This window comes from Rattus norvegicus, chromosome 4, assembly GCF_036323735.1.
Source record: "Rattus norvegicus strain BN/NHsdMcwi chromosome 4, GRCr8, whole genome shotgun sequence".
Lineage (NCBI taxonomy): Eukaryota > Metazoa > Chordata > Mammalia > Rodentia > Muridae > Rattus > Rattus norvegicus.
In genome coordinates this window covers 12,179,463-12,197,205 of record NC_086022.1, presented here as the reverse complement: position 1 = coordinate 12,197,205, position 17,743 = coordinate 12,179,463, and the positions used below count along the sequence as shown (strand labels likewise).

At 45.7% G+C, this 17,743-nt stretch overlaps 1 long non-coding RNA gene and 1 other non-coding gene across 2 annotated transcripts; both read left to right on the top strand.

Annotated features, from left to right (window-relative positions):
- Positions 1 to 13,002: 13,002 nt before the first annotated feature.
- Positions 13,003 to 17,218, top strand: LOC100909675 (uncharacterized). The gene is made up of 4 exons (NR_110709.1): positions 13,003 to 13,317; positions 14,542 to 14,581; positions 15,123 to 15,165; positions 16,230 to 17,218. It is a non-coding gene; the product is annotated as an uncharacterized LOC100909675 (long non-coding RNA).
- On the top strand, positions 14,637 to 14,707 carry Snord93 (small nucleolar RNA, C/D box 93). Its single transcript, XR_005504333.1, has one exon. It is a non-coding gene; the product is annotated as a small nucleolar RNA SNORD93 (small nucleolar RNA).
- Positions 17,219 to 17,743: the final 525 nt, after the last annotated feature.

The window sequence follows — 17,743 nt, the reverse complement described above, 5'->3', positions numbered from 1 at the left end:
AACCCACGGAACTTCTACTGCATCTGCATCCCGAGAGCTGGGATTCAAGGTTCGCAGAGTTTATCCTCGGCTTCCCTGGTTGCTGAAGATTGCAGTACGCGCTTACTTGCGGCCTTCCTTTCTTTGAGAAAGAAGGAATGTTAATAAAATTCCAAAGTACAGAATTCTAGTATCCACTATTCTGTTAACCTGGCTAAGTTCTTTACTATCCTAAAATCAGTTTCTTCGAGCCAGAAGTATGACTGCCAAAACCGAACGTCATTAGGGCAGTCCTCAGGCTTTGTTCTCCTTTGCGCCCATGCTGTTTTTCTTTTTTTTTTTTTTTCCGGAGCTGGGGACCGAACCCAGGGCCTTGCGCTTCCTAGGTAAGCGCTCTACCACTGAGCTAAATCCCCAGCAATGCTGTTTTTCATTCACCAACATTTTCAAATGCAGGAAGTTTCGCATGAAATACGTGTTTATTTGTTTATCTTTGAGACAGGGTCTTACTTTGTAAATTGGCTATCCTAGAACCGTTTTGTGTAGTCCAGACTGGTCTGGAACTCAAAGAGATCCGCCTACCTCTGCCTCCCTGGCGATGGGATTAAAAGCTACACCACCACTTTTGTTTGGCTCTTGGCCGGACAGAATCCATTGCAACAATCAAACTGGAGTTTTGACTGCTGTTGACTGCGTGGTGTGAGTGAGTTTGGGCTTCCTTGTCTTATGCAAGTTCTAATACTTAACAAGCCATAATTTTCTGGTTCACATCTTGTCCTTAAGGTAGAAGGTTGGTGGTTGTCCTACCAGTGTCTGATGACATGTCTCAAGCTCTAAGAGAGTTCTTTCTTACTCTTATGTGTACGGGTGTTTTGCCTATGCCTGTGTCTGTATACTGTGTGCGTGTCTTTATGCTTTATGTCGTGTGTAAATGTGAACTATTGCTGATGTTTATTCAGACCAGAGGTGTAGCACTCCCCTGGTGCCAGAGTCCCAGGTGAATGTCAGCCACCCGAAGTGGGTGACAGGAGCCAAAATCAGATCTGCAGGAGCAATACACACTCAGCCACTGAGACAGCTCTGCAGCCCAGTATTCTCTTTGGTTAAACTTTTAAAAATTGAAATATAATTACATGATTTTCTTCCATCCCCCCTTCTCCAACCCCTCTAGTACTCCCCTACACTCTCTAAAAATCCTTGACCTCTTCCCTGTTATTGTTACACACACACACACACACACACACACACACACACACACAACTAGCTGAATCCTTTCAGTGTTACTTGCATGTACAGGATTTCCAGGATGACCACTTAGTATAATTCATTAGGGGCCTTATTCCTGAGGGAAGACTCTTTCTCCCACTCTGTATCCCTTACCTGCCTATAGTTCTTTGTCTAGGGGCGGGGCCTCATGACACTCCCACCCTGTACGTCTGCACGTCTGTTGGTATTGTCATTGTTCAGGTCTTATTTAGACCACCACATGGTTGAGGTATCATAGGGGCAGCTTCCCTACCCTGTCTATGAGACACGTTCTCACAGCAGACCTCTAAATCTCTGGTTCTTATAACCCTTCCTTCTCTTGTTTTGCAATGTTTCCTGAGCCTTAGATGCAGAAGTTGTGTTGTAAATATATCCACTGTGGCTGGGCAGCCCAGATCAGGGATTCTGCATTTTGACCAGTGTGCTCTCTATAATGGTCTCTGCCTGTTGCAAAGATAAGCTTCTTTGGTGAGGTTTGGGAGCCATGGGTATATGCGTAAGTATTCAGAATGCAGATAGGAATGAGGTTAGTAACGTAATGAGTTTAGTAAGGTAGCTTCTCCTTGAGACCCATGACCTCACTACTCCCACACTGGCAGATTCCCAGGACCAGGCACTATTCTCTCCTGTTGCTCAGGCCTTAAGTCCAACTAGATGCTGTTAGTGACTGCCAAGGTGTGAGCGCCACTATTTAGTCCCTGGGTCTTTACTCTTTATGTAGCTCTTTGTTAACTGAGCTCCTCCAACACAGACACTTTCTCATCCTTCTGTCTATGCTTGCTTAATAGAGAGTACAGTGGACCTGGCATGGGGCCTGTCACATCCAACAGACCTGAAGTAATCTTCTTTTGTCCCTCATGGAGCCTTACTATATGGTAGATGCTAAAGATAGAATATTTGGGGGTTAATTTGTTCATATAAGAGCCAGATGCTAAGGGGTCATTAGTTTTAGCAATGGAATCCAAGGCCTTATACTTGAAAAGCACAGACTGTATCATTGAACTACAACTTCAGCCCAGGATTAGTTTCTGAAGAGTAACTTTTCTCTCATCATTGAGGGTGAAGAGGGGACTAAATAGTTTATTCCAGTCAAATGTTAATAAATATGCAAAGTCTGGCAATGAGACTATGCATAAAATGTGACAGAAAGACAGTGGAAGAATTTTTTTAATAATTTATTTCATATATGTGAGTATACTATTGCTCTCCTCAGACACACCAAAAGAGGGCATCAGGTGGTTGTGACCCACCATGTGGTTACTGCCATGCTCCTGCCTTGATGATAATGGGAGTTGAACTCAGAACCTTTGGAAGAGCAGTCAGTGCTCTTAACCGCTGAGCCATCTCTCCAGCCCAACAATGGAAGAATCTTAACATTGCCTACGAAAGTCAAGAAACTTTGAAGAAACCAGTATCAATCAAACTGGAGTGGAGGATAAATGACAGAGATAAAATCAACAGAACCTGTGGATTATGCTGACTGAGAGAGGTAGACGGGTGATGGCCAGCTCTGAATCTGTGCCATTTACCCAGTGAAGAGTTTCAGTCCTTGACAGCCATTAGGTGGTCTTGCCTTACCTCAGCAGCAATTCCTACTACAAGGCCGGGGAATGAGGGCAATGGTGCAGTGCTTATCTGCTCCTTAGATAAAGTTCTTGTTAAAAGAGGACGGTTTAGACTCAATGTGACCATGTATCCTTGATGTGTCTCCATGTTCAGATCTCAACAGAGTACATAAAATGTTTTAAGAACCAAGACCTAAGGGGTTCTCCCTCTCTGTGGTCCCCACCCATATTTACTAATGGACACACCTGTCTGTCTTGGTATTCTGCAGAGTACTACCCTTATCCTTCCCTTTTCCAAATGCCAAGACTCCCCTTGTGGTGGTTTGAATATGCGTGTCCCAGGGGGTGGCACTATAAAGGGGTGTAATCTTGGTGGAGTAGGTGTGTCACTGTGGGTGTGGGCTTTAAGACCCTCCTCCTAGCTGCCTAGAAGCCAGTCTTCTCCTAGCAGCCTTTGGAACAAGAGGTAGAACTCTCAGCTCCTGCTGCACGATGCCTGCCTGGATGCTGCCAGGCTCCTGCTTTGATGATAATGGACTGAACCTCTGAACCTGTAAGCCAGCTCCAGTTAAATGTTGTTTTTATAGCATCTGTTCACAACAGTGAAAACCCTAAGACTCCTCTGTAAATCTGTTTTGTTTGCATGATGGTTTAATCTTTATTGTTAACTTGACTGGATGTAGAAACACCATGGACACACACCTCTGGGTGAGTCGATGCGGGTGTTTCCAGACACTAAGGGTTTAAGACTCACCTAAAAGTGTCATTGCCACCCAGACTGTGGCAAAAAGAGAAAGGAACAACAGCAGCATCAATTTGCTCTCTGTCTAGGAGCCGTCTCATGCTCCTGCCACTGTGACTTCCAGACCATGATACACTCTAACTGATGTCACATAAACTCTTCTTGTCTTTAACTTGCCCTTGCCAGAGCAATGCGCAAAACAACTAAAACACTGGGGGAAGGGCACTGGGGATTGAACACACGATAAGTAAGGGCTCTGTAGCTCAGCTGTCCCCCTAGTTCTTTTTCATTTTGACAAAAGATATTACTAGGGTATCTCAGCTGGCCTTCAATTTGCAGTCACATTCCTTAGTTTCCCAAGTAGCAGGCCTGCCAGCTGAGCTGGTGATAACTCTCAATAAATCTGTGTTCTGAAGAGCTTAGTTTTCGGGACTACTGCGAGGAATAAAAGCAGTTACTGTTTGTGAGAGCTTTCCACAGACATGAGCATGCTGAACATGTAATATCATAGTCAGTGAGAGACACCCAGAAAGACAAGAGTGGTTAAGAAAAAAATAGTTTCCTTTGTACTCATTTGGAATCAAAGAAAATTAACTTGAATTGTAACATTGTAAGGTGAAGGATCAGAAGAAACTTCATAAAGAACAGGGCACTTAGCTAATGTTAACACTGCTTTTGTCAGCCATGATGCTCACAAATTAGTTGTTCTGGAAGATGGAGTATGGAAGCTTTTCAGCAACCTGAGCTGAAAAGGTAAGGTCACCGAGGTATACTCCCCACTCAAAGGTTTACCATCTAACTAGAGCTAAAGCACACACTTACACTACTCTCCAAGTGACTAGCTTTGGGAAAATAAAATGTAAAGACAAGATAAAGTGCAAGGCCAGGAGGTCAGAAGGTTTGCATCAGAATCCTGGCCCTCTCACTTAGCTCTGTGATCATGGCTAAGTCCCTTCCTCGTGTGCAGGAGAGGAAAACAGTTCCTGCCGCCATCCCTGTAAACACAACTCAGCCTGTAACCTGCCTAGCTGAGTGTAACTCACTGAGCTAGCAGTCTCATCCCTTGGCCTCCACAGAGGGGTAAGTCTGGTAGCATCGCCTAACAGTGACTCACACACAGAACACATGCCACATCGGTTGTTCTTGGGATCAAAATTTTCCAGACTTGTTTTCCCTCCCATTCTAAAGCTTCCCTGGAGGAGCTTTCTTGGCACCAGTTATTACACACACACACACACCCGTGTGAGAGAGGCACAACATGGAATATGCAATATACAATAACCCCACGTGCGTGTGGACTTCCCAAGGGAATTCACTTCAGTGTCTGCATGGACACTTGCTGGATTCTAGAGTTACATCTCAAGGATTGCCAAGGAACTAACTGAAGGAGATCACTGGGCATTTATTTCCCAGGGTGCCCTGGGTAGAATTGCAGGTGATTAGGAAGGGCTCTGGATCACAAGGGTTTCACAGGGAGTTAAGATACGTTTTTACTGTAAAGGAAGTTAGAGACCTTTTGTGTGTGAGAATCCCAGAAAACTGCACTTTACATCTGGGAAGGAATAAGGCCATATATGGGTAAGCCTTAGGCTTGGTCATTGTTTCAACGTTCTTATTTGAAAATAGCTCTCAATATAAGGAGTACTGCCTCTGTGTGGACAGCTTTCACAGCAAATGCTGTTAACTGTCAGGGAAGTCTTTGCTCAGCTGGTGGGATTCTTCAGCCAGAGAGCAAGCCTTTCCTTTCCCATGTCCCCTTAATTCTGTCTTTCTCTCCTGCCCCACTGTGTTCATCCTCAAAGAATACATTTTTACTAACACAATGCAATGAAGAAAAAAAGGACATAGGTGTAGAAAATGTGACTCTAGAATCAAAAGTGCCAAGATTTTAGTTGCCAAGATTTTAATAGATTCTGCAATTGACTTGAAATATGGACCTTGTGAATTGGTTGGTCCATAGCAAAGCAGCTAATTAGTTCACCATGGTTACCGGGAAAACAGTGCTCTGCTCCTAAAATGCAGGGAAGTAAATGAGAAGGGAATTTTTTATGCATCTTGTTTCTCAACAAGACATACAACAGAGAAACAGCACGTGCTTTCCCGCATTTTAATCCCTCGCTGGGCCTTTTGTTCTGCCAGGGCACTTCTGAGTGATCATTTCTTGCTGCTGTGATGCAGCTTACTATTGTTAAGCACATCAAGTAAGTATTTGCATGAAATAAGATTTTAACATAGACTGACGAATCTCTTCTTTTCAATCAGATGGGCTGGCACACAACTTTAACAGCTCTCTGTGAGTTTAAGGCCAGCCTGATCAACATACCAAGTTCTAGGCTACCCAGAGCTGCACAGAGAGACCCTGATTCAAAATAAAGCAAAGAAACAACCAACAACTGGGCACACCATGCATACCTGTAACCCAGCACTCCGGTGCAGCAGGGCACAGCAGGCACACCTGTAATCCAGCACTCAGAAATCAAGTTCATCCCAGCTACTACACAGCAAGTTCGAGGCTACCCTGGGCTACATGAGATTCTGTCTCAATGAAACAAGGCGTTACTGAGACATCAACCAAATATGACTATATCAAGAAAAAGGAGTTTCAGTGTTGGGGATTTATTTAGCTCAGTGGTAGAGCACTTACCTAGCAAGTGCAAAGCCCTGGGTTTGGTCCCAAAAAAAAAAAGCCCCAGCTCCAAAAAAAAAAAAAAAAAAAAAAAAAAAGAAAGAAAAGAAAAGAAAAAGGAGTTTGGGGAACAGAGTATACATACTCCTAGTAACATTAAAGAGAACAGGCCCCAAGTGTATAGCAGACCATGCATTGTAGGAACCTAACAAGAGCCATAGAAGACTGGGAGTAAATTCACCGCTAAGCGATGCCCCAACTCCCTCTATACCCCCAGGGTCCTAACATCTTTTTGAAAGCTTGGAAAGCAGAAATGCTAGAGTATAGATATTGGGGGGTTAGAGGAACCCAGAGAGGAGGAAAGAGGAGGAAGGAAAGGGGGAGAGAGGAGAGCGACAGAGGAGGGAGATCACAAGAGAGCACTTGAGTAGAATAGAAAACTCCAGCCAGGAAACCATGAGGCCAAATTGTAAGAAACAAGACAACAAAACTGTTGAATTAAAAATCAAGAATTGGACTTTAGCCTGAGAGCAGTTGCAAACCTGTCAAATATTTTAGGAGAAAAAAATAAAACAAACCATGAAAATCGAAAGCATTTTTAGAGCCTGGGTAGATCCCCACCCCCCAATTCTCTTTTCCTTGTCAAAGCAGAAATCATAGCCAATGGAGCAGAGAAAGTAATGGGCTCAGAAAAGAATTGATTGAGGATCAAACGACCCTTCTGTTTACCTGGCAAAGTTCTTCTATTTAGGAAAATGTCATCAGCTCTGGTTTTGGGGTGTTGGGGAGGGCTCTGAAGCCAACAGAAATAAAATCATGTAATTTAAGTTGAGAAGCTATGGAAGGGCCCAGAGTGGAAGTTCTCCTCCCCACTTCTCTTGGTGCCCGTGCTCCTATACAGTCTTCCAGATGATTCGCACCTGAGAGCAAAGGCACAGACAAACCACGCCCATCCCCCTTCTAAATGGGGCCGACATGCATATATATTTATCTCACATTTGAACTAAAAAATGTATCAAGAATTCATTATTTGAATATATAAAACAGCCTTACTTTAAAAAAATAAATGCATTGCATCATAATAACATGCATTTAAAATTTTGCCTCCTCCTATTCTTGCAGCAGAGTTCTTGCAGGAGGAAGTGGTGTCTGCCTTCTCATATCTCTTCTCAGAAGTTTGTCTGAGCGTATGGAAATGAATAATAGCGCTCTCTCTCTCTCTCTCTCTCTCTCTCTCTCTCTCTCTCTCTCTCCCCCTTGCTTTTAAACTTGAAAATAAGATACATTCTATATAAACACTATCTTGTCTCTCTTTTTATTTAAAAGTATTTTTAGGAACGCAAGTGAAGTCTTTGAATTAGCAGTCTCTTTACTGTGACGATGTTCTAGTCATGTACAATCCTTTCGCTGAGGGAGAACTGAGCGAAGGACCATAGACTGCTATTTTGGAGCTTCTTGTGAGTCTTGAAGTATGTCAAAATTAAAGAAATGTAAGTATTTCCTGATAATTATTCAAAATTAGTATACAGCGTCCTTCTTCCAGGGTTACCTTCAATAATCTATTAACTTGCACCCAATGAAGACCAACTGTTATTTCTGTGCATGTCCAATCTTTGATATGATAGTCAGACATCATCAGTGGACCCAACTAAGAACCACAGTGTGCTGAATAGTTCTGTGTCAGACACAGTGGGAGTCGTCTGGAGGTGGAAACTTCAACGGAGGATTGTCTGTAGGCAAATCTGTGAAGCAGACAAACCTTGATTAGTGATTGATGTAAAAGGGCCCAGTCACTGTGGGCAGAGCCACCCCTGGGCAGGTGGCCCTGGATTGTATTAGAAAGTAAACTAAGTGAGCCATGGAGAACAAGCCTCTGCTTCAGTTTCTGCCCCAGCTCCCTGCTTCTGCTCCTGCCCTGACTTCCCTAGGTGACAGAGAGTGATGGGGACATGTCCAGTAATCCCTTCTCTCCCCAGCAGCTTTTGCTCCCCATGTTTTATCACAGCAATAAAACAAAGCAAAACAGGGTCTGGAGGGAGAGCTCAGAGCTGAAGAGCACCGACTGCTCTTCCAGAGGTCCTGAGTTCAATTCCAGCAACCACATGGTGGCTCACAACCATCTGTAATGAGATCTGATGCCCTCTTCTGGCCTGCAGTCACATATGCAGGCAGAATGCTGTACATAAAATAAATAAATAAATCTTTTTAAAAAAATGAATAAGTCTTTAAAAAACAACACAAATAAACAACAACAAACTAACGTATACAGCAAAAACCCTAATAGAAACACAGAGGCCAGAGAGCGCTCACCTTAGCCATCTTCCAGTAACTACTTTTAAAATATGTTTATTATTATTATTATTGTTGTTGTTGTTGTTGAAAGATCCCATGTAGAGAGACCCTTACTCAAGTCTTGGGAAATCGCGGACCCCAGACTCAGAACGACCATTTTGGATGTAATAAGCAAAGGCGAGGTTTATTACGGAGACCTATTATAGAGATCTCCGGGCCGACACGTATCTCACGCAGGAGACAGAGGTGTCGACCACGAAACTCAAAAGTCAGAGGGTTATATAGAGAAGGCTAGGGGGTTCTGGCGTGGTTACATACAATTGGCTCATTCAAACATAGCAGTGAGAACAAAGCAGAAAGAGTACGTGCTAGAAGTCAGGGGTTTATCAGGGGCCGGAGGACACCTAGTTGAAATATGGCCCTGAGTGAGCTGGGGGGAGATGTCTTCCTGCCAGACGTCCCATGAATCAGTCTCATTAACTCAGGCTGGTTCCTGCATTCCTTTTCTTTATGGCTTGCCAGTCCTGCCTGGACAGTGTTTCCTGTGCTCCTTTATCTTTATGGCCTGCTAGTCCTGGCTACAGGGCTTAGCCCTGGGTCTGTGGCCTTTTGGGGTTTATTCTTTTAATTTTGTATCTCTAAACCTAGAATTCGTATAATTCTCCTTTCAGTTGTGTGTACATGTCTGTGTGCATCTGTGTGGTGTATATGTGTGTGTCTATGTGTGTGTGCTGTATGTGTTTGTGTAGTGTATGTGTCTGTCTGTGAGGTACAATGTGTGTGTCTATGGTGTGTTTGTCTGTGTGGGTCTGTAGTGAGTGTGTCTATGTGGTGTGTGTCTGTGTAGTGTGTGTTTGTCTGTTGTGTGATGTGTGCATGTCTGTATGTTTGTTGTATGGTGTATGTCTATCTGTGAGGTATGTGGTGTGTGTGTGTGTGTGTGTGTGTGTGGTGTGTGTATGTGTGTGGTGTGTGTATGTGTGTGGTGTGTGGTGTGTGTGTGGTGTGTGTAGTGTGTGTGTAGTGTGTGTGGTGTGTGTATGTGTGTGTGGTGTGTGTGTGTGGTGTGTGTGGTGTGTGTATGTGTGTGTGGTGTGTGTGTGGTGTGTGTAGTGTGTGTGTAGTGTGTGTGGTGTGTGTATGTGTGTGTGGTGTGTGTATGTGTGTGTGGTGTGTGTGTGGTGTGTGTATGTGTGTGTGGTGTGTGTATGTATGTGTGGTGTGTAGTCGTGCACACGCCACAGTGTGCATATGCAAATCAGAGGAAGTCTTTGAGGTATCTTCCTTCTCCTTCCACCCTTCCATGGGTTCTGGGACTGAACTCAGCAAGTACTGAGCCACTGAGCCACCTCATTGCGCACCTCTCTTCACTTCTTTTGTCTCTGTCCCCAGCCCTGTTACTTCCCGATTATTCAAGAATCAATAAGTCGATAGTTGCAGCAATGTCTTCAGGTTGAATCGATGGCAGGTGTGATTCTCTTCTCCCGCCACCTCTCCATCTTCTCCTTCCAATTAGAAGTAGGAAGAGATAGCTTGTGACAGAGTCCGTCCCGTGTCAACAAAGCTGTTCATGTTGTTTGCATTTAAAAATAAAATGAGGGGCTGCAGTGTTGCTTTAATCCGTAGAGTGTTTGCTGTGTAAACATGAGGACTGAGTGTGAAACCTCGCACCATGGGAGGGGCATGTTTCACAGAGGCACTTGTCCCTAATCCCAGTGCTGGGGGGTAGAGGGGGAATGGTGGCCTTTGTACTCACAGGAATGCACCAGAGGAGCCTGGGATGTTAAGCACACAGGGTTGTTTCTTCAAGAGAAGTAATGAAAAATCAAACCTGTTTTCCTCCCAGAAGCCTGGAGCAGACATACTTTCTAGCTTGGTGATCTCTGCACAATCTGTGTAGCTGAAGACTTTCTGGTACTGGACCCTTCTCCAGACCCATTCTTGTAAGTTTGCTTTTCCACCGTCAAGCTACAGAACCTATTATGGAAGGTGTCACACGTACTTTATAAAGAATTTCGTTGTAGTCACATCTGAGCTGTCTTTACTTTGTCCCACAAAGAGATTTAGGTATGGCCCCATGATAGTGGCTCGTGCCTTCACTCCCAGCACCGAGGAGGCAAAGGCAGGCAGATCTCTTGAGTCTGAGTTCCAGCACAGCCAGTGCTATACAGAGAAGCCTTGTCTTGAAAAAATGAGAGAGAGAGAGAGAGAGAGAGAGAGAGAGAGAGAGAGAGAGAGAGAGTGTGTGTGTGTAGGAGTGCTTCCTTGTGCATGTGGGATATCATTATAAGGATGGTTTTGGCCAGATTTCGCTGTGCTTAAGTATACCTAAAATAACAACTAGGGTCTGACTGCCAAAGTTTTGCCAGTGCTGGCCACTGAGTCCTGTTGTGCTGACCTGCCTTGTCACCTCACCTGCCATGGCTCTTGTCTCTGCTGCCCATATAGGCTGCAGGGAGGGGAGGCCTGGAAGACCCCACAGGCTTGCTGATGAGTCTAACTGAAACAGTGAGGTCCAGGTTCAGTGACAGAACTTGTCTCAAAAAAATAAGGTGGAGAATAATTGAGAGAAACACTAACATTGACCTCTGACCTCCATCTGCACGTGCAACATGAGCACACACAAAGACACACATATACTCATAAACAAATAGAAAACATATTTAAGGTAGCCATAGATATGTTTCTATGTTGGGGTCCAAAAATCCAAAACAGTCTGGGCAGGCATAAGAGTCAACAAAACGAAAGATCTTCACTTGAATTAGGTAATAAAAAGTGACCAGACAGGAACAACGGCCCAGATTCTGTCTGACTGTGTCTTTGAACGTTCATCTTAGTAAATATTTAAGCAGACGACAAAAATGTATTGCACTCAGACCACTACTGATCGATCAGGGTCTTAGAGCAGACTCAGGAACTGAACTGCAACCCCAAGCCAGTAGAAATCCACAAACGTCGGTGCCAAGTTATCCCACCCATCAGGATTTAGGGACTGGGACTTCCAAAGAATGTGTCTTTGTGGTGCACTTCTCCTGCTCCTCCTGGATCAACCGCAGCGGGCGCTGGCATAGCATTCCAGTTTCAACTCACCAAGCAGGACGTCAGTCACCCAGGGAGGTCTTGGGAATTTAAATTTGACTTACGGCCTGTTCCAAATGGCTTCAGTTTGGTTCCTTCTTACATCACTGTCTTCTGAATACAGCATTTCCATTCCCACAAGCAATGGATGAGTCAGGTCTGGGGTCCAGGCGTTTTGATAAATGTGTAAGTGGTACAATGGTGGTGTCTTTTCAGTTCCTCAGTGGCTTGTGACGCCTAACATACCAAGAGCATGAAGGGTAAACAAGACTTTTGAGGGCTGTTGCTATAAAGAGAAATAAAAGGTGGCAGGATGTGGCCGGATGTGGCAGGAATTAAATGGTGGGGTTTGGTCTGTTGATCAGTTTGCTTTTGTTTTTACAGGGCTAGAAAGATGGTTTGGCTTAAAGAGTGCACTGCTCTTGCAGAGGACCTGAATGTAGTTCCCAGCACCCAATTCAGGTAGCTAACAGCTATCTGTAAGTCCAGCTCCAAGTTGCTGACACCCTCTTCTGGGCTCTTCTAGCCTCCTCAGGTACAGAATACATACATGCAGAATCACAGACAGACGCAATTTTATATTTTTTGAAGTCTTTTCTTTAAACAAAAGTTCTCTGAGTTCAAGCCCAGGCTGATTTAAGAGAACCTGCCAGGACAGCCAAGACTACAGGGAGAAACATTGTGTTGTGGGGAAAACAAACAAAAACAAAAACAAAACAAAACAAAACAAAACAGACAAAACCCCAAATAGGCCAGCCTGATTGTGTCAGGCACAGATGCCTCCGGGGTCACAGAAGGGCTCCAGGGCAGGATGTTTACAGATCTTGGCCAGCATTGGAAGTGCACAGGCAGTAGTGGGATTTCTAGGCATGGGGTCCTCCCTTTGCACCAGCCCTCTTTAGAGAGTCCACTCCACATCAACGGAATGTTACCGTTTCCTTTTTTTTTTTTCTTTTTTCTTTTTTTCGGAGCTGGGGACCGAACCCAGGGCCTTGCCCTTGCTAGGCAAGCGCTCTACCACTGAGCTAAATCCCCAACCCCTACCGTTTCCTGAAGAGGAGCAAATCCATTAGACATAGGTCTTCAAATGAAAACAAGCACAGAAGGGTGTGGAATAGTACCAAATTCAGTATATGACTTTAAGAAGCACGGGGAGAAGAAAAAGAAATCCCCACACTGCTGTGGCACCAAGATCATCTCCTTTCTAACCTTCAGGGAGGTGACAGACTGCAGTCAGGGTAGAGAGTGGGACAGCTGCCCTGGGGTAGGGACCGATTGGGAGCTCTGGTGCCGCCAGGGGGCGCACGATGGCCCGCGCAGGAGTCAGGCGGGACCCAGGGAAGGGGCGGGCAGGAGGGGAGCTGGGCCACTCTGGTTGGCTGAGCCCGAGAGCTCAATGTCCGGTCCGTTTTAAACTCAGTCCCGCCCTGGCTCCCTTCTTTTCCGCCGCGGCGCGTTTTGGTAAGGAAGGTCCGCCTTGAGAATCGCAAGATCCCACCACGTGGCCTCGGGGGGTCCCCATGGCGCTCGCCCCGCGCGCCGGTCCCTGCCCGTTCGCGGCCCTTCGGTGTGTAACAGGCGATCGGTCTCGAGCAGCCGGGATTTGTCTCCTCTGGGGTGGAGGCGCCACGTCCGGATGGTCCGGGGTGCTGGGCACATGTGAGGCTCCCGCGCGCCCAGTAGCGCGGACATCGCCTATTTAGGAAGCGGATGAAATCGGAGATGTGAAAGCGGGAAGCAGGAGAATGCCAGTGTTAGCAAGGACGGAGGTAATTTCACCCACGCAGCCTTCAAATGCTGCTTGGCACTTTTTGTTTTGTGCTTGTTTTTAAAGTTTGAGGGCGTCATCCGAGAGCAGGGATCCTTCCTCTGACACAGACCCTGCGTGTTTGGGTTTTTGCCCTGGGGGGGAAATCTGAGCGTCTGGGCACTTAGATGCTTAACCTTTGTGCTCCATGCTGTGGAAACAAGTTGTCTTACGGCAGAGTTCCTAAAACCAGGCTTAGGTTTCAAATGAGCACCCTGGAGTCCTGTCTGCTCACTACTGCTTTAACATTTGTGAAGATCTAAATTTAGATGTGAGCGCCACTTAGTTTCCTATTGATTTGCAAATTCTGAATTTGCCATGAGGAGGCTGAATGAAACGTCAACTTAAAAAAATAATTTATTAGATTATTGAGGCAGGATTTCATGCTGGCCAAGGAAGTCTTTCTGCCCTAGTACCCAAGTGTTGGGACATGAGCTACGGACATGAGCCACTATGCTAGGTGAAGGCCATCTTAGAGGGAACTTAGTGTTGTGCGCTCTTGTAAACAACTACCTTATGTGCTCTGCCTAATACTGCAACAAGGGAACATGGAAGTGGGGTGTAAGCCTTGCTTCTGTTAGGGGTTATGTTTGTGTTAAGCAGTTTGCTTTGACGGAAGGCAGAACAGCATGAGCCACTAAGGACTGCATAAAGCAAGTTCTAGCGTTTCGACTTCCTTGTTCAGTCTCAGCAAACAAATTTGCTGCTGCTTCTGGCTTCGAAGTCAATGAAAGTGGTTTAACTCGCCCGAAAGAAATGGTGTAGAGGGCTGGAGAGATGGCTCAGAAGAGCACTGGCTGTTTGTCCGGAGTTCAACTGTAAGCAACCACATGGTGGCTCATAATCATCTATAATGAGACCTGCTGCCCTCTTCTGGCAAGTAGGCAGAACATTGTATAAATGATAAAATAAACCTTTAAAAGAAATACCGTAGCTAGTAATTTTGTTTCTAAACTTTAAGAGTCTGCTTCTGAGGTGGATTTAGTCAGAAGGTTGTCCCAGAGGGAATAAAACAGACTCCCAGCTGTCAGCAGTGTGAAGGTCAGAGCCCTGTGCAGGAGTAAATGCTCATCAGAGGCAGGACTCACAGCATCAAATGTAGCCACCAGAAAGGTCCTGGATATAAGAAGCTCTGACGTGGTACATGTTGCATTGCTGACTTTTTTTTTTTTTTTTTTTGGAGCAGATGTGGCCGGCGCTGTGTCCAGGATGATAGTGAATTTAAGGTATGTGTCAGATGGGAAGATTTGACTTTCCAGGGATAATCCCAGAAACAGTTCTTGGCCAAGGATGAGAACTCTAACCTGACTGGATATGCTGCTGTGATGGGTTAAAGGATTTACCTGAGGCCAACAGAACAGGCAGGAATTTAATGCAGTCACCCCACCCACATCTTTTTAAATTAGATGAGGGGCTTGGGGACTGTAGTGAGAGGGCTTAGCAGCACCAGGCCCGGTCACCTTTGATTCTGGGGCCTGGTGGAGAGAGCCAAATGTCCAAGTTCTTGGATGTCATGTGTGCTAGCACACCTGTGTGCACACTCAGTAAATAATCAATGGGAGTACTGGTGCATGGATTAATACTTAGAGAGAGAGAATTTAAAGTCTTGTTAAAACATTCCTGAGTAGACGTACCCAGCGTACTGGGAAGTGCTGTAAGGATTCTGTTTATACAAAGACTGGTAATGTCAGCATCGTCTGCACGTCGGCGTGTTGCTGTATTCTCTAATGGTTTCAGGTCTAATCACCTCTGGTGTTTCTTCTGCAGCTCTGGAGTCTGAGGTGAACTGGTTCAACTTCCAGAAGAGAAGGTAAGCAACCGTGTGGAGAGAAAAGGTTTTAGGTTTCTTTGTCCCCCCCCTCATACTGGGAACAGATAAATTTTGAGGCAGTCCCATTGCATATAGAGAACATGAGAATTTTTTTGCCTGTAGAATTCAGTGCCATTATTTAGTTTTCTGTGTGTCAGCTCTAGTGTGAATCTTGCTACAATATTAACATAAAAGCCAAATTTTGAGAAATTTGGCTTTATTTATAAAATTTTTACTTTTATCTGTTTTGCCTGCATGTCTGTGCCATGTACGTGCAGTGCTTATGGCAGCCAGAAGAGGGCATCAGATCCCCCAGGAATTGGAGCTGCCTTGTCCGTTGCTGGCAGTTGAACCTCCAAGAAGAGCAGTGGGCCCGGGCGCTTCACAGCAGCCCTAACCTTTGGCGACTCAGAATTATCCAGCATAGTTGAGAGATCTGGTGTTCCCGGGAGAGTGAGGTGTGTGGTCGGCTCCACTGGGCGATCTGGCTCAGGACCTGCCGTGTGCACCCTCCCTGTCGCTGGAGTGAGCAGACAACATATGTGATTAAACGACTGGGTGGACACCTCCTGTTCAAATGCCCTGTAGAGAAATGAAGCAAAGCGAGGGTTTTCAGAGACCCTCATAATTCTAAGTGAGAGTCTTGGACATAGAGGCTGAGAGAGAACTTTACATTTTCCAGTATGAAGAGCTGTGGCTCTCCCAGGCGTGAGCAGAGTAACTCTAGGTCTGGTGGTGTGGGGTGGTAGGCACAGTCTACCCTGTTTCACCAGATCTCCCTCCAGCTGGAGACACTATTCAGAGTCAGCCTTCCAGCTACCCCAGAACCTGCCCACATCTCTGGCATAGTGGGTGTGAGGCAGAGCGCTTTAGTTTGCTGATAAGGGAAGCACATGACCTCTTCCTCAGAGAACGCGTTACCACTAACCAACTCTGACCAAGAGGAAGAAAGTGTAAAGGACTTAACATGGCCACAGACGCCCATCTCCAATGTAGGAATCTCACGCCTGCCCCCGGGCCCACTGGTCTCTGGCCTCTAGTAAATGATTGTTTCTTATTTCTAGGTTTTTATCAAGGAAAAGCCAGTGAGATTACCTGACGGCGAGTAAGCCAGGTGTTCCTGACGGGGTCCTCAGATCTACCATCGCCTGCTAGCCTGACCCCTCAGACTGTCCCCCTTGTGAACAAAGGACGGACTGGTGCACAGTAGCCCTGTGGATCCGTGCATCCCAGGTGAAGCCTGCTACTTTGGCAGAAGACAAAGCTCAGCTCTGCTCACCTGGAGGGTCCAGGTTACCGAAGACCCTTTAAAATTAAAAGTCACCAGGAGAACCGAAGATGTACTGTCTCCTGACAATTGTGCGACAGGAAGCTCTTGTGCTTCGTTTCTATCCAGACAGAGGCCTGTGCCTGGAATGGCTTGGCCTCCTGGAGGTCCCTGGCCGTCTCCCTACAAACAGATGGTGACTAGGATCTATGCTTGCGGTGGAGGTGACTTCTGTGTTCTAGCCTTGGTGATCTTAGCAACTTTAAGCCTGTCAACAATAATCTAATTTTAAGAATATAGCAGTGTGGGAAGATGGTCATGTACCTTTAGATGTCTCAGGAACTGAAAGTTCAGAGACGGAAACGTCTCACACCATCATGATCCTGATAAACTCAATGGCTGCGATGAATACAACTGCTGCACCCATTAGTTCCCAGCAAATAGGAGAGAAATTAATTGCAGTTACTAACAACATGACTGTTCCAGAAAAGCCTTTCCCCCCTTTTGGGAAAGTTTTGTTTAGCATGATTCAGAATAGTAGTGACTCTTAGAAAGATCATAGACAAGTTCCAACAAGCTGAGCAAACTTCTCAAGAGTTAACTATGGTTATTTAAACTATTGTTTGCAGTTGAGAACTGTTTCCTAGACTGTATGTTTAGCTTTCCTTTTTGCCGGGGACACTTGGTGGGGTGATGAATAAGAGCTGGATGATTGCCAATTGTGATGTACCTGTTCTAACTGCTTAAATCTATGCCAAGAAGTAAAGCTTTTTACAGCTGCACACACCTCAAGTTTGTGTCTGTCTGTCACGCTAAATCCGTTCTCTACCTGAAATCCAAGCCTTGGTCCCTCTGCTGACACACTCCCCTGGGCGGTCTGGGACAGACAATGCTACTGTATCTTAGTTCCTTTCCCATAGGCCCAACCAGTGCCAGCCCTCACCAACCGCGTAACTTAACCTGGATGGTGATAAATGGCGCAGGACACATAGTAAGGAGCAGGTCTATGGTCACCACGCCCAATCAGTGGTGGCTGGACTTGTTCCCTGACATCTGCAAGCTGGTTGTCGGGGCCACGACCTGGGACCTAAAGGAACACCCAGATCTTCAGAAGGTTCCCTATACCTGCACTTCAGATGAGTGGACGGTCAGAGGACCTGCATAGTGAAGTTGCTGTCATGGCCACTGGAGAAAAACCCCAGAATTTTGTTTGCCCTGGGTTCCATCGGGGCAGATCCCTTGATCCTAAGTGTGGGGGTAAACTTGATTTCTGTTGTAAGAGTTGGGGGTGCGAGACTTCAGGACAGGCAC